Source organism: Pararge aegeria, chromosome 1, assembly GCF_905163445.1.
Source record: "Pararge aegeria chromosome 1, ilParAegt1.1, whole genome shotgun sequence".
In the NCBI taxonomy this organism is placed as follows: domain Eukaryota; kingdom Metazoa; phylum Arthropoda; class Insecta; order Lepidoptera; family Nymphalidae; genus Pararge; species Pararge aegeria.
In genome coordinates this window covers 9,018,759-9,036,269 of record NC_053180.1, presented here as the reverse complement: position 1 = coordinate 9,036,269, position 17,511 = coordinate 9,018,759, and positions in this window count along the sequence as shown.

The window sequence follows — 17,511 nt, the reverse complement described above, 5'->3', positions numbered from 1 at the left end:
AGACTTAAATAAAAAAATTAATGATGTAAGTTTATTGTTTAAATAAAATAAAGCAAAATCTAGCCCGGCGAAGCTGGCTGGGTACGCTAGTATTTAATGAATTTTAATGTTTTTACGATTTAAACAATGGAAATCCCTAGATTAGACAGGCTTAAGGTTACACAACCACATGTTTAGCTTGTTATGCCGTGTGGTCACGGCAGATCAGAATACAGCCCCTCTTCTTCCCGCGGGTTTCTTGGTATATAAGGGTATTTAAGGGTAAAAAAGGGTCATCAATTCGGCTGTTTTCTGTTTTATGAACGTTCGGGAATAACTTCGCCACTTATAGACGGATTTACAAAACTCTTTTTTTATCCTAAGGAGGCTTATTTCAAAATGGTCCCATTTAAATTTCATATAGATCTAATGGAGAGCTCGGATACAGACAACGAAATTCTTAAAAAAATTACAGCAAATCAACCGCAATTACTGCTGCACCCTCGCCGGTACACTCGAAAAGGTTACGCAGATGTATTCATTATATCAGTGTACCTACACTAACGTTTTCTATCAAAGCTAGTAGTAGTTGTAGTATTTTTTCTTCGTCTAAAAGCTAGTTGGAGGACATCGTATTAAGCTTGATTTATATAAAATTTATTTACTTTTTAGTTGGTCATTTTTGAATGGTAATTTTTTTGTTAAAAATGTTGTTGTTGTAATAGTTAGTAGGTACGAAAAGTATTTAATTAAATAAAAAAATAAATAAATATACTTCGACAGTTGACACATCGCCATTTAGCCATAAAGTAAGCGTAGGTTATGTTATGGGTACTAAAAAGACTGATGAATATTTTTATGAATAATATACATAAATACTAATAATATACAGATAAAATTGTCTAAGGTTCAGATTAGATTATGTAAGTTTATTGTTGTTGTATACCCATCAAGAATTATATTGTGACATGTCATGCGCAACTTTTGATTGTACCTTTAAATGGGCTGGGGCTTAACGCTGGTCTGAAGAGTTTCTGCAGTAGAGTTAAGAGTTTCTGCACAATTGGAAAAACCAAACCTTCATGAGTTTGTTCGTGCTTATAATAATAATCTTTATTAATAGGCATTACATGCATTTATAAACACGACGTTAACTTAGCAACTACGTCTCAGGTTGATTTACACGGGGCGGCACTTTGTAGGAAATTTTCCTTACATGCCCTGCGAAGTATTGCTGTTTATAGGTTTATAGTTTTCCACTATATGCGGGCTATGCAGTTATGTTTCTGGGAACAAAGCAATTTTTTATAATTTTTTAAATGTTATATATATATTTTTTTTTTACATCTTCATTTTTTTTTGTTTTATTTATTACTAGCCATTGCCCGCGACTTCGTCTGCGTTTGATTTTGTTTTTTTATGTGGCATTAAATTTAGTTGTAGTTCTAAAAAAAATTAAAGTATTCAGTATAGCTAAGCCTTAAATGAGGGGTTTCCTGCTGTCCGCTAAGTGTCTTTACTCTATCTCCAAACATATAACCTCTACACAATACAAACATAATTATTTAAATCGGTTATAAGGTCGGAATCATGGTGTAAAATCGTCAAACAGTTTCATCCCCCCTCCCAAAGGAACCGAGCTTAATGTCGGGATAAAAAGTTTCCTATATTACTTCTAACACTTCCAAGAATATGTATACAAAGTGTTATGAGAATCGGTTAAGTAGTTATTGCCTGAAAATAAAGTTTTTTTTTTTACATATTATAATTTACGAACCAAGCATGGTTGGACGAGTGTACGAACCCACCTGATGGTAAATGGAAAACATACGCCTATAAACAGAGTAACAATCCAAAGGTTGAGATCGCTACTAAGCGATAAGGCCGACTTTTGTATTCTACTTCTGTATTTGTATTTCTTTTGTTTTTTTTTTTCTATTTTCATAGTGGTGTACAAATAAAGAGTTAAATAAATAAAAAATAAATAAAACTTCGTAGGGTATGGAAATAACACGTCCTAGATATTGCCATGCTGTGTCCGACAACCCCAGACGTAGGTGTTAAGCCTCATATTCTTGTATTTATTCTTCGGAAGAATCTTCTGAAGAATATTCTTCTTGAGACCGGAACCATACTGCTTGAAATTCAAAAATTCAAAATTTCAAGTGGGCCTAATATAAGCACTTTTGATACGTCAAGTCTGCTGTGTGTAGTGACTCTACCACCGGCTAGGAAAGCAGATTCCACCAAGAAGAAGCCGGCAAGAAACTCAGCAGTTGCTATTTTCTAATATCAACAATTTACATTTTGCATTTTAAAATTCATTTTTCTATCTTGTGAGAGATGAAAGCGGAGCCGGATGCTTCCAAGCAACCTTGTCATTAATAAATTCATCAATTGTAAAGTAACCTCGCTGTAATAAATGTGTTTTAACACAATCTTTAAACTTATGCATTTTTAAGTCCAAGATTACTTTAGGAATCATGTTATAAAAGCGTATACTCAATCCCACAAACGACTTCTGCACCTTTCGCAGACGATATGCAGATGTCTCTAATTTATTGACGGCAGGAATATGCGTGGCGTACTTCTTCCGCGGACGAGCTCTCTCAAAAAGCTGTACTGCTACTATCTAACGAAATAAGTTTTTAGACGTTTCCTCTAAATATACGGAACCCTCGGTGCGTAATCGTTTTTCCCAAGGGGCAGAACGGAACGTTTAGTCAAGATGATCAGATTTCGTTCCAAAATATTATCTTACCTTCATTAAAAGTTTTGTATTTTTATACGTACTGCTGAAGCTGGAAGATTCCTTTTTGGCCATTTAACATCATAATATTTATGTATCTTAAGTGACTATTACATTGCTATTAGTATATATTGTTTTTTTATGTAGTTAAAGATGACATGACTTGATTCGGTATCAGTATCATCATCATAGCAACCCATTAAGGGTCCACTACAGAGCACTGGTCTCCTCCTCCCACGATGAGAAAGGGATAAGGCCGTTGTCCACCACGTTAGCCTAGTGCGGATTGGTGGCCTTTAAGAATATTACGAGGAACTCTCAGTCATGCAGGTTTCCTCGTGATGTTTTCCTTCACCGTTGAAGCAACTGACATTTTAAACTGTTTTAGTTTATTTTATACTAGCGTACCCAGCCCGCTTCGCCGGGCTAGATTTTGCTTTATTTCATTTAAACAATAAACTTAAATCATTAAATTTTTAATTTAAGTCTCATAATATATTAAATCATTTATTTCTATCCGTATTCATTCTCTTCTATTCTCCTCTCGAGCGGGTGAAGATCATTATCTTCACCCACGTACACCCAACAATAGAATATCATCATAGTAAATAAAAGCTGTATTTGACAGTTCAAAAATAGGAGTGCTCCAAACGTCACCAAACTTTACAGGATTACTAGCCAGGTCAATCCGGAGATTCCCTGAAAGTTTTATTGAAATCGGTCCAGCCGTTTCGAAGCCTATACGGAACATACCCACACACTTTCTCTTTTATTTATTTATTTATTTTATTATTATTTATTTATTTGGTATCTATGACCCATCACTACGCACTACACTATAACATAAATAGAATAATTAAAAAAACTAAACTAAATAAAAATAAAAAATTATATCTATATATTTTATATATATAGAAGATATGTACTAGTTTTTTCATTAATAATATGTATGTATATTATTAAGAGCTTTGCGTACCGCTATAAAGATTCATATGTGAGTCAATTACTCATAACGGTTGCCTGGAAGAAATCACTATAAATGATAATACCGCCTTTGTTACACACATTTAAATGACTTGTACCTTTGTTCTCTTTTATTTATTTCTTGTGTGCAATAAAGTATTTTTGATTGATTGATTGATTTAATTGCCTAAAACGCACGCAACTTGGAACATTGCAGGTGCGTGCTGGGATTTAAACTCGGCCCCCCGAAAGCTATCACCGCTTCATATCACTTGCGCACTGGGATATCAGTATGCAACGTGGCAATCAACATTTGGTTTATTTGAATAATTTAAATAAATAAAGAAAGAAAGAAATAAATAAAATACATTTATTCATGTTAATTGTTACAAACAATACATCTTATAATAATGTAACAATGTCTGTGTGTAACACCAGTTAGAAAGGGTGTACAGCTCAGCATTTGCCATGCATTTTAGGTACATGCATGCTGCTGATTTTCAGCTGAAACCCGAGTGACGATACGGAAAATTAAATAGATAAATAAAATTAAAAAAATAAATATTTCTACCAACTGACCACAACAATTATAGTCCACTGCCTAAATGGGAAGTGGACACTATAATGTGGACATACTAGTGTATGTATATTGTTTTTATAAAACATCATAAACAAATTTACAGTGAAAATTTTGCTCAGCAATGAAATACACGAATTCAACAAAACACTTTAGCCGGTGCTGACACTTTATGTACTCAGGAAATGTGGACACTTTAATGTGGACTGGCACGCTCAAGTTATATATGACGGCTTGAAGATATTATGACTATAGTATCTTCGAGACGTTCCTTAATATACCTTATTCATTCAGCTAAGGTTATAGATACCACTGGCTTATTAAAGGCACGTTCTCACAAATCAGCAGGGTGATTACGTATCTCGCTCGCTTTCTTACAGTTCTGTTTATTTATTGTATGAAAAAGCAACGTTTGACAGCAGTGATTGCAAGATTTACGCCTGGCGCAAGCCTGTCACGAGATACGTAATCAGCCTTCGGCTTTACATAACCGATTATTTCTTATAAAAGTAAATCAATAATACAGGAAAAGAGTTGGATCGCAAAAGTCAAAGGTTGAAATTAAAAGTAACATTTTAAATTTAGAATTTAACCAAGGTTGACTGCATTAAATTAAGAACATACAGTATGCTCATTCAGCCATTATTGTGTCCGAAAGTAGTGAAAACGCCTGCGCACGTCTTACTTTACACCCGCGTAATGTTGGTAGCTCACAAACTTTTCAAATCAATCAAATCAAATACACTTTATTGTATACCAAAGACAAAGCAAAAAAAAAAACACAATTTAAAGAAAGAAAGAAAATATACTACCAGGCAAGCTACCAAAGTACATGAAGTTAAGAAGAAGGGTAAGGGTGTACACAAAATAGCATTAAAATAATAAAAATTAATAACAAAAGTAGATAAATAATTATAAATTAATATATACAACCTATAACTTATATGTCATAAAGAAAAAAAAGAGGCAAGAAAAAAGAGAAAAACAAGCTGAAAAAGGCGGAAAAAAATCAAATAAAATAAAAAGAAACTGATAAAATACACATACCTGCTACTAAGGTGGTAAAAAGTGTTTTTAAGTAGATGTTTTATTTGAAGGGGTAAAGACTATGCACGCCTGATATGAACAGGGAGATTTTAAACATTCATTTCATGATTTCATGATTTCATTCTAAAATAAAACAGCTTCAATTTAGAAAGAATTGGAATTCAAATTCAAAATTTCTTTATTCATTTCACAGGCACTTATGAAGCGTTCATACATATATGTTTACATAATTGTAAGGGAATGGTGATAACTTCGTTCGCTAACATAAACCTAAAGCTACGAGGGTTCCAAACGCGCCCTTGTCTAAGAAGAGCCCACAACAAACTTAGCCGGGTAAAAATTTAATGAAGTATTCCTTTTTCCATTCTGTGGTGAACGTTTAGAACATTATAGGTAAAAAAATTACTGTCCACTGCTAAATGGTATGAAGTGATTACCCGTTTGTTCGAGAAACCATTATAAAGTGGAGTGGTTTTTGATGCTTCTATATTAGTCGTATACCTTTCTTTCTTGGTTTCTGTATGTTTAAAATTATGTGGTTGACTGGTAGAGAATGCTATGCATTGAGTTCGCCTCTTGTAGGCACGTTGTTTTTTCTTGTGCAATAAAGTTTACAAAAAGGAGTAATTGGGGGACTCATGACTTGAATTATGAAATTAGACCCAGTAATTTATGTACCACATAAATTACTGGGTCTAATTTCATATTTTGATTCCACTAGCCCTTGGCTGCAATCTTACCTGATGGTAAGAAATAATGCAGTCTTAGACTTAACCTGTAAAGTGTATGGCGGTTTACGTTTACTCGAAATTTCTAATCGGTTTAAACGCGACAAATGAATCGCTCGCTGGCTCGACTATGTCGGTGGGGTGATAACTAGCCACGACCGAAGCTATTTAAAACATAAGTGAATCAATACAAATATCCAGGGATGGCATCGGTAGATCCTCATCACCGACCGGGACGACCAGGGACCGACTGAAGTGATTCATTAGAACGCACCTTTATGCGGACTAGCTCATAACAGTGTGAGTTTCGGATGATTAATTGTCGTTCAACTGACGCCAACTGATACTCAATAATAGCAATTTTGTAGATCCTCGTGTTTCGCGAGCACTGGGCCGCGCCTACGGGGTCACGTGATAACGATGAAGAAAATGTTGCTTAAATGAAATAAAATAGTAAAATTAAATTTAAAATTTAGAAAATCCCCGACTTTCTTTATTCTTTATTGTACATTATTCTACTAGTAATTTCCTAGTCCTAAGCACTTTCACTTGATTCCCATATTGTGGGAGTTGGGAAGCAAAAATGTAATTTGGCATTTTGTTGTGTGTGCTATGTTGGGTTTGGAATGTATCATAGCGTTAAGATTTTATTTTAAATTGCCAAATTGCCTCTGCTGGGGATCGAACCCGGGACAACCCCAGTCGTAAATCCACAGCGCTAGGGTGGTCGCCAAAAATAATAAAGAAAAAATATGCCTTAGACAGATATCTGGATAATGACTTTATCATTGTTCTTTATATTAACTAAAAAAAAACTTTTGTTTCAAGATTACGAAACTCAAGAAAAATGAATAACTAATTAAATGAATAACTAATTAATTGTTTAATTTTTTTTTATTGGTGATGAATAACAACGTTTCTATCACCCGCAAGACCTCCAAAAGCACTAGAAGCTAGAAAGGTGGGGATGAAATACCCTCCCGCTGCCGGCCTTCTATTGCTGATGACGAACGCAGCGAAAGTTCGCCGTCTACCCCCGCCCACGACTCCCATACCTGGACAGGCCCTTCCACCTCCTGGGACCATCCACTGCAACCTCCCCTGGAGATCGAAGGGCCGCACGGGGACCCCCACCACGTCGGGTCATTAGCCATAGTCTAACAATATCCCATATGAGATATTGTTCGGTTAACAATATCATATATTGTTAGACTATGGCTGACCCGGAAACATCGGTATGTTTCCGGGGTATACCAGCCCGAATAGGCCCCTCATGTCGTCCATCCCTGATGTATCTCAAACCCATTATCCAGATATCTACCTAAGTTTAATTAGTTAGATGAATAAAAGAAAAATAGAAGAAAAATGTGAATGTGTCGTTATTTTTCGTAATTTATTTTCAGTAATAATCATCATCATCAAATAATCATATCAACCCATTACCGGCGCACGGGTCTTCGCCCACAATTCTAAGGGTTTAGGTTAGTAATCCATCACGCTGGCCCAGTGCGGATTGATGGACTCCATCCCGCCTTTGAAAACATTATGGAAAATTCTCAGGTTTTCTCACGTTGTTCTCCTTTACCTTTCGTTTTTTTTTTCAGTATGACGACGTAATTGAATAGAGTATATCGAGTATTCAGGGATTTGTGATACCCGTAATTCAACAGGGATTTGACAAATCCCTGATTTTATCATTTCCCTGCGACATATCGACTGATGTTATCAATGTTCACAAAGAAGAAACTTTTACAATAAATATACCTATGTATTTCTTTTTGATACTCGTAACATCGATTGATGTTATCAAATAGAAGAGGGTACTTACTATGTTTACGAAACTACATTATGAATGTATATACAGGGTTTTATAAAAAATACCAGAAAACTCTAGGCCATGTAGCACTCTACCATCATTAAAACTAACATCTTTTAAAAAAAAAAATCTTTTTTCCTGCGACTATTCAAAATTCAGTATTCATTTATTTCATACACAAAAGTTAATAAATCATGCTGTCTCTCTAAAGTGACATTACACTATGAAACCAAATGCATGTCATCAGCGAAACAGTTACCATAGTCCACTGTCCGTGTTGCCAATCCGCTGCGAGCACGTACGAAAGAGTCGTGGTTCGCGGACTGTTGCCGATGATACATTACAGAGTAGTAACAATGTATAATATTGAATATTTTATATTACAGGTAGAGCTATCTAGTATACAAAAGTAACATCTTTCCAGAAGCCTTATAAAGTTCAAAATTAAAGGGACCCATTAGAGTAGCGTGTTTATTTGGTGTTTTTCGTTTTATTGTATTTGTTCGGTCTGTGTTATGTTTCCTATTGCACCTTTCATGAGCTAGTCCATATCACACATAGAAAGTTTTTTATTTATAAGGTCTACGCTTCACTTGTAAAAAACCATCCGCTCCAATATGTCTGATTTTGATATCTGATTAGGGAATTTCTTTGACTCGGTGATCGAATAAACATGTCGTCCAACCCTGATGTATCTCAAACCCATTATCCAGATATCTAACTAAGTTTAATTAGTTAGATGAGTAACTTCACGGACAGAGAAGCTATACCCGAGTCTGTTAATAACTCAAAACTATGTAAAACTCTGGGCCCCTCCTCCTTTCAACCTTCACCTTTATCGACTCTTCAGTAATGTATTTTAACTCTCAGCCCACCAAAATAATTGGCAAATAGAAAATTCTACATATAAAAGGAATTTAAAAACACTGCTACAAACATTTCATTTTCACATTTCAAAATAAGGTTATTTAGTGGTAAATCATGTCACAGTTATATTATAAAAGCGAGAGTTTGCATGTAAGTGCGTTTGTAACTCATTCACGCCGCAACTACTAATTCAATTTATCTAAAATTTGGAATGGCTTTACCCTTTTCACCCCGTAACAATCGGTGGTACGACGCGATTTGTGAAAAACTAAAAAAAAGTCTTTACACGTACATAGTCGCAATTAAAAATAACGTGTGCAGACTTGTTCAACGTGGATTAATTATAACTCGATGTGCAGCTAGCGTTATGCGAAGCTACCTTTTTGAAGCTAACCTTCTATTAGAGCATTATTAAAATCAGGTAAGAGTGATTTTTTTCCTAATATATGAGGGAAAACTAAATACAAAACGAGCAATACCTGTAAGTATAAAAAAACTTTTTAATTTGTACATTTTATATTTTCGCATCGCGTAACGACCAAGAGTATCCTAAATAGGACACAAAGGATATACAACATTTGAACAGCGGCTTCGCCTCCGATGACCAGGTCCCCAATTTCTAACGTCATCCGGAAGTGGTTCCTGCTCTCCGCGGTCACGTAGATATACGGACCTAACCTCATTACGGATTTTTTTACGTCTATCCCTTTCCTGCGTTGTGTGATAGATATTTTTTTTTAGTTTTTTCTGCCTGTAAATTTCTCAATAAAAATATCGTGATCCGTTGTTGCTAATAAATGTTAAATAGCAAACGAATAATAAACTTTAAATTATATTAAGACATTACTTACTGCTTATAAAAACAAAACATGTGGTCGGTTAAGACTGTCTAAGATAAAGAATAACGTTAGACGTTTTAACTAATAATTATTTGAAGACAAGGTTTGTTGATCCGCATCAATAATAATAATAATTTATAACAAAGTAAATCGATTTATAATGTAGTGTAGACCTGATATTGTTAGATTGATGGCGCATCTGGCACGGTATTATTATGTAAATTAATTCCCAACTTATGCAGATCCCAAACAAAATAGACCCCTAGGTATGTACTACTGGACCAACATGTGTCGTCCTGCTCCACCATTTGATTCATCGACGATATTTCTTTAATAATTATATTTATCATTAACAATAATTAACTAATTATATAACAGCCCATCGCTGAACTAAAGGCCTCTCTCAACGAGGTTTTGTCCATAATCACCAAGTTGGACAGGCGTATTGCTGATCATAGTGGAATCTTCGTTATATGCCCATAGTCACCACCACCAGTACAACATCCATGGAAAGAGGAATGGTTACAAATGTATTTTTTAGCTACTAACTAGCTAGCTGTACCATGCCATGCTTCGCTGTGGCACATTGTGATTGAATGGTAGAGAAAAATAGATAAAAACAATCCTTAATGCGTATTATATATCATGCTAAAATTTCAGCTCGATCGGTGCAGAACTTTTTGAGTTTTTGAAGCGTACCCAAACCAATATAACATTTTTATATATATAGACTCAACTTTGATTATCAACAAAGTTACCCACCGGTCTTCCAACAAAACACAGGATGTCGTACGAGGCGACCAACGGAATATAACTGAGAACGGGCAGTCCTCAGTGCTACTACAACTGTCAACTACGATCACAAAACCCGTCTGCCCAGCTTGGTGATTATGGGCAAATCCGCCATCCTACGACATTTAGACCAACGTTGGACTATAGGAAAGGCAATATAATCACTTTCCCAAGTATTACACAAATTATATCTAACAACATACATATTTTTAACCCAGCTTTACATTTAAACCGTAAAGATTGCCACTTTCAGTCATAGCTGGCAGGTAATCTCAGTAAATTAAATGAACAGAAAATTAATTTGAGCGATAGGCGCTTTCGCTTTGATTGATTTGCCATTTAATGTTCATTATTACAAAATCACTCAATCAATTTGCTATTAAATTCCTTGGAACAGTATTTGCGAGATTTGATTGTTAAATTATAATTTCTGTATTGTGAATTTGGTAATAATTGTTATTAACCGCAGTCCGCATCATCTGACACGATATAGCTACGAGTTGGCAGCTCAATAATTGATCTAGAACCAAATTAGTTCACTGCCTTGAACAGTCCGTATTTAGGCAGACAAGAAATTAAGATGACATTAATGCCCACCTTAGTCCAGTAGGGCCCAAGTATTCGAAATGCTATCACAGTGTTTAAACTAACTTGCATCGAAGTAACTAAATGCACTTTTCTATTTGACTTTACATAAAAACGAGCAGGCCTGTATCAAACACTACAATATGAAAGAAAGAAAGGAAAATCGTCTTCATTGTCACACATTTGTGTAAAATTTTACATGTGTGTAACATTTTACACAAATGTGTGACATAAATTTGTTAAAGTATAAAAAAAAATGTGTGACAAAGGAGCTGGCTCAGTATAGCTGCATACTAAAAAGCGCAGCACTGGTTTTCAGCCAGCCCCATTATGATCATCTATCAATACTTATAAAACAGGTCAAATTCTGTACATTGAAGATATTTAAAAAGAAGCCTATACTGAACCCAAAACTGTATTTTTATTCATTCGTTTGTCAGTCTATCTTTATCAGAAACTACAGAATGAATTCAAATTAAACTTCGCAAGATTTGAGGTTATTCTACGAGATAGGACATAACATACTTTTTAACCCGAAATTCCGCTCAGTTCCTTTGTGAGAGGGGATGAAAGTGTTTGACGATAATTATTTAGTTCTAATTTAATCATTATTTAGGAGTTCTGCCCTCCTCGCACATCGGTGCCAAGTATAAACTTAGTAATTTTACATTTTACTTGGCACCGACTTAAAAATGTTGTAGAAAATTTTTATTTCTTGCTTTTTAGTTGTTAAGGAAGTAGGTTTTATTATTCAAAATATTTTTTCTAATACAACAAATGAACGAATGATATTTCCTATTGTTAACGCAGTACACCAGAGCTGAAAGGCTATCCATAAAACATCTATAAAAAATGAGTACTGATATGATTTTTTTTATGATTATTGATTTTATTTCATAAAACAAACAATTAGTATAGAGTTTCAAATTTAATAATGTTGAATAGGTTTCGTTAGGTTTGACTTTGCCGTTGAGGATCAAGATTATTAATCAAGATTATAAGAAACGTAATCTATACAGTATAAGTTGGTACAGCCCTAAGTTTACCTCCAAGAAAATTTACTTTAACTTTAAACTTACTCTTTAGTCTACTTATCACGAATAATTAATAGAAAAATTAATACAATTTTTTAACGGATTTGCTGTAACATAACAATGGTTGCATTTTTAGAATAATACTAGCTGTTGCCCACGACTTCGTCTGCGTTTGATTTTGTTTTTTGATGTGGCATTCAATTAAGATGGAGTTCTAAAAAAAAATAGTATCACTAAGCCTTAAATGAGGGATTTGCTTCTGTGCGCTGAGGAGTTCTGTCCTCTATCTCTAACCACATTCATCAGATCTACACAAAGTTTGGGCAAAATTGAACATATATTACAAACACTATAGTACAAAAATAATTATTTAAATCGGTTATAATTTGTCGGAGTTATGAATGAATGAATGAATACACTTTTATTGTACACCACAGAGAAAATTTACAGAGATACAAATACAACAGCACAATAAGGTAGAACGTACAATTTGGCGGCCTTATCGCTAAATAGCGATCTCTTCCAGGCAACCAAAGGCATACAAGAAAATGCTATACGAAATTAGTAAGTAGGTGGTACAACAAACATAAGTGAAATATTAGGATTTAAAACTAAATTAACATAAAACATAATACATAATAAACATAACATATTAAAGATATGTACAAAAATATAAAATATATTCCATACATATATACAAACATATAAACATACAAATACGCTACTATAACTACATAATTAAAAAATAAATAAAAAAATAAAATAAAAGAACCCTCAAAAATATGTAGAATACGAAATAAACAAAATAGAATACAGTGATCATTCCCATCAATGCCCGGCCGAAGTGCTGATCCTTCACTTGTTTCTTAAAGATGCCGATCGTTTGCGCCTCACGAATCTCTAACCGCAGGGCGTTCCAAAGTGTAACGGCGTGAACCGTACAGGATTTGTGGAAAAAAAGAGGACTTATGACCAGGTACCTTCAGGATAAACCTGCTCGTAGAGCGAGCATACTCAGGAGGCCCTGTGAATACAAATTTGTCTTTGAGATAAACAGGAGTAGAAGGATGGAACAAGATACAGTACAGAATAGAAAGAATATGCAAATTCCGGCGAAATCGGATTGGTAACCACTTGAGACGAGACCGAAAATGGGAAATATGATCATATTTGCGCAATCAAAATATGAACCGGATGCTAGTATTTTGAAGTCTCTCAGGCTTATTTAACTGGTCTTCAGTTAAGTCAACAAAGACGAGTTATGGTGTAAAATCGTCAACTTTCATCCCCTCTCCCAAAGGAACCGAGCTTAATGTCGGAATAAAAAGTATCCCATATTACTTCTAACACTTCCAAGAATATGTGTACAAAGATTCATGAGGATCGGTTAAGTAGTTTTACAAACCAACTTACATTGACATTTATAATATTAGTAGGGATTATAGCTACATTACCTGCAGTGAAAACATTTCGGGAAATCCTGTGAAGTGACTAATTTTTTTAGACGTGACGTGCAAATAAAATATTGTGACCGGTTCAAGTTTTTTTTTTAGTTAAAACTTCTTTTGCGATACCCTAATAATTATTAACGATATTTTCCTTTCAATAAGAATGTCTAGTGATTTCGTTTTGAACTTTTTACTATTAAATATTGAGTAGCTAGGTACTTAACTAGTTTTCGCGATAATAATTTCTAAATAAATTACATATTTTTTTACAGAAATAATTATCCGCAAAATGCCCAATTTTTGTGTCTGTTATTCAAAAATAAAAGCCATTTCAAGTTTTCAAAAATCATTTGCTAGCGGATGCCATGTGTAGGTACCTACTTATAGAAAATTTCTGTCAGATCCGTACAGTATTTCAACTTTACGTTGAAAGATCAGTCAAACAGTCAGTTACGTTTTTCTTTTCTAAATACCTACAGACCAAAGCAATATATATTAGACCAACTGACTTTTAACTCCGGAATCTTTAGCAGGTAGTTATAGGTACTACTATCGTGACATTAGGTTCATTTATCGATTACATATTCCACGAAGGTTACATGTTATCCGACGTTCAATACGTGGAGGAAAACCAAACATGAAGCAGGGAATTAACCTAACCGAAATTGTTACCGTTCGGTTTGATATCGATTGAGACATTGATCACAATTTAAGATATCAAGCCAGGCCAACTAACTTTGTTTGGGTTATTAAGGTTAGTCAGGGCTATTTTTATCGATAGGTAATAGATAAACTAGCTGACCCGCGCAACTTCGTTGCACCAAATCGGTTGTTACCTAAAACCTAATCCTAGTTAGATTGATTTATCGCCCCCGAAACCCCCTGTATACTTACTAAATTTCATGAAAATCGTTATAGCCGATTCCTAGATTCCAATTATAGGTATATATATACAAGAATTGCTCGTTTAAAGATATAACTTACCTCATGTTATTAGGTAATGTACAGACTTACTGACGGTGTTTAATAGAACGCCTTTTAAATTTAAATAATCTCCTTTTTAGTTTAGGAAGGTACTATATAATATACTTATTTTAATCCCTCGGTTTACTTCTTATTGCCCTTATTTTACGTTATGTGGGCTTGACACAACATGTCTACTACCATCATCTATTACAAACTTGATGACAGACTTACTGTTTTTGTTTTGGCATTATTTGTACGCCCGACTTACGTCAACCCGCTTTGGACTGTTTGCGTTGGTGAAATAACCGTTCCGGCCTTTCGGGTTCAAGGGTCAATTTTGTAATCCCCTTTAAATCGCAAAGTCAGACAGTCTCCCTGAGCAACCGCATCATAATATCATTAAGGACCCTTTCGTAGAAGTTCTTCTTAGCATTAGACTCGTTATAATCAGAAACCGTCTGCCTCAACGTTAGATAGGGTGAATTAAAATGTTGCTTGTATCTATACTTTTCAACCTAAATTTTGGGTTCTTCATTTTATGAATATAATATATAGATGCCACACCTAATGAATTGTAAAGAGTATGCCAAAACCCAGCCAAAACCACAAGTGCCGTGTGCTGACAGTGGTTCAAAATACAGTTTGTCACCGCCCCTCCTACTCCCGAGGGCGTCTAACGGAATAAAACGGAGATCGGGCAGAAGCATTGAATGAACGAATGAATATACTTTTATTGCACACCACAAAAACTACGTAGAACAAAAAGAAAAGTATAACAAAACAACGTTTGGCGATTGTAGGCGCTATAACTACCATCCACTGCGATCACCAACTCATCTGCCAAATGCTGAATAAGGGCTGACGCTCCCGCGAGGAGAGACCAATAGTCTAGCAGTGGACTTTTGTAGTTAGCTATTGATGTATGATGCCAAAACCCAAACGACTGTCTTCAAGTGCGAAGAAGACATGCTGTACCGACCCCAAATAAACTTGGGATACGGTAAAACAGACAAAACACTTTTACAGAAAAGACACTTGATGATTTATAGAAACAGAACCGTTGACTATCAAGCGTCATGTCTTTATAAATAAATCAATGCTTCAGACACAAAATAAGTTGATACAGACTGACTGACGCAAGATATTTATGAGTAAGATAACACAGGTGAAGTTTTGTTTTCTTAGTAAAGGGGAATCCTCGCCGGGGCTATACTCATTTTCGTAAGTAATTTATTTATACAAATGATATATAGATGGATAGATATAATTTATTGCACACAAATACATTAAATACAACAAAGTACAGCGAAATAATACTTTCGCAAACATTGGTATGCAAAGGGGGTCTTATTGCTAAAGCAATCTCTCACAGACAACCCTTGGGAAAAGTAAATCACATACAGCGGCGCAAAATACAAAATATATTATTTAACGACAAATATACATACCTACATAGGTATGTATATTTGTCGTTAAAAAATATAGACAGTATATATGCATGTGCATATATACTGCCGGGAAACGGGATGAAAATTTATATAAATTTTACTTCATAGCTCCGTTAAATTTGAACCGATTTTAATAATTCATTTTTTATTTAAAAGTGTATACTACCAAGCATGTACTGTCTAATTTTAATGGAGATCTGCTAAATATTTTCGGAGATAAAGGACATAACTCTTCACAGATAACAGCAAGTTGCACGGCATATAGGACAGCGATCGAATGCATGCGTACCATCCTACTAATATTATAAATGCGAAAAAAAGAAGAAGAAGAAATAAAAAAATATAAATATTAAGCTTGACTATAAACCTGCAAATTCATTTTTAAATTATTCAAATTGAACCTATCGCTTATAAGTTGCGACGTAAATTTAGTATGCAGGGGGTTTCGGGGGCGATAAATCGATCTAGCTAGGATTCATTTTTAGAAAATATCATTTTATTATGGTTTTCCGGTAATAATTGATTACCGGAAAGTACTTAAAGTCGTATTTCAGTTAAGGTTTTACTATTTTAAGTCTGTTATACATAAATAGGCAGGGGAGGTAAGTGTCTTTGTGCTGTGTGTATGGCGAAACAGCAGCGGACGATCTGATCTAAAGAAATTTTACTTTCTTCCCAAGGCCAGAAGCTGAATACGCGTACGAATAAACTTACTAATGTATAGTACTCCAGATATAAGTCAGCGCCCTCGTCCGTAACGCTCGCGTAAATAAGGGTGCACAAAGCTGTCCGCAGGCCAATGTGCTACGCGCAAATTGTACGTAATTACCTGCAAAAGATAAGTCCCATTAAAAAAAAAATGCATGAATAAAAAAAAAAAAAGAGGTAGGTGGTGCAATAAATAAGATTTAAAATTATACAAATATATAAATAAAATACTAATATTCTATACCCGTCGCAACTTTAGAAGTTAGAATAACACGTACGACGACGACGGGCCGCGAATAACATAGTTTGGAAATAAAACTGGACTTAGTAGGTAGGTAGCGCTGCAATTAGTTTCTAGGTTGTTTTTATATATTAAAACGATTTGGTGCAGACGAAGTTCGCGGGCCAGCTAGTTTTATAATAATATTAGATGACCCGGTGAACTTCATACCACCTTAAGAACGCCATCTGTGGAAAGTAATTCAAAGTAGCGATCCCTAAACAAAATGAGAAAAAATCCATAGAATGAGCCGAGAAATACTCAGTTATTCCTATGGGATATTTCTTATTGTCTTTTTTTTTCCTAAACCACCCCAGTAGTTGGGGCGAACAAAAACAAAAATATATTCAAATTGCTCTACCTTTTCGAATTAATGGAGACACGTGCGCAGCAATTGATTTTTATAAAGGTATATACTAGCTGTTGCTCACGACGTCTTGTTTGTGCAGGTTTTTTTACAAATAGTTATATGCACTCCAATTTTCATCGAAATCGGTCCAGCTATTTACAAGGATTTAGGCTGCACAGGAAATCAAAAACAAAGAATTATTTTTATTATCTTTGTTATTATTAATTAATAAAAAAATGTAAATAAATAGTGCGGCATGGCAAAAGGTTCAATGTGGCGGACTTATTGCAACTTGCAAATAAATTTAAATTAAACCAAAATTATGTAGTTTAGTTC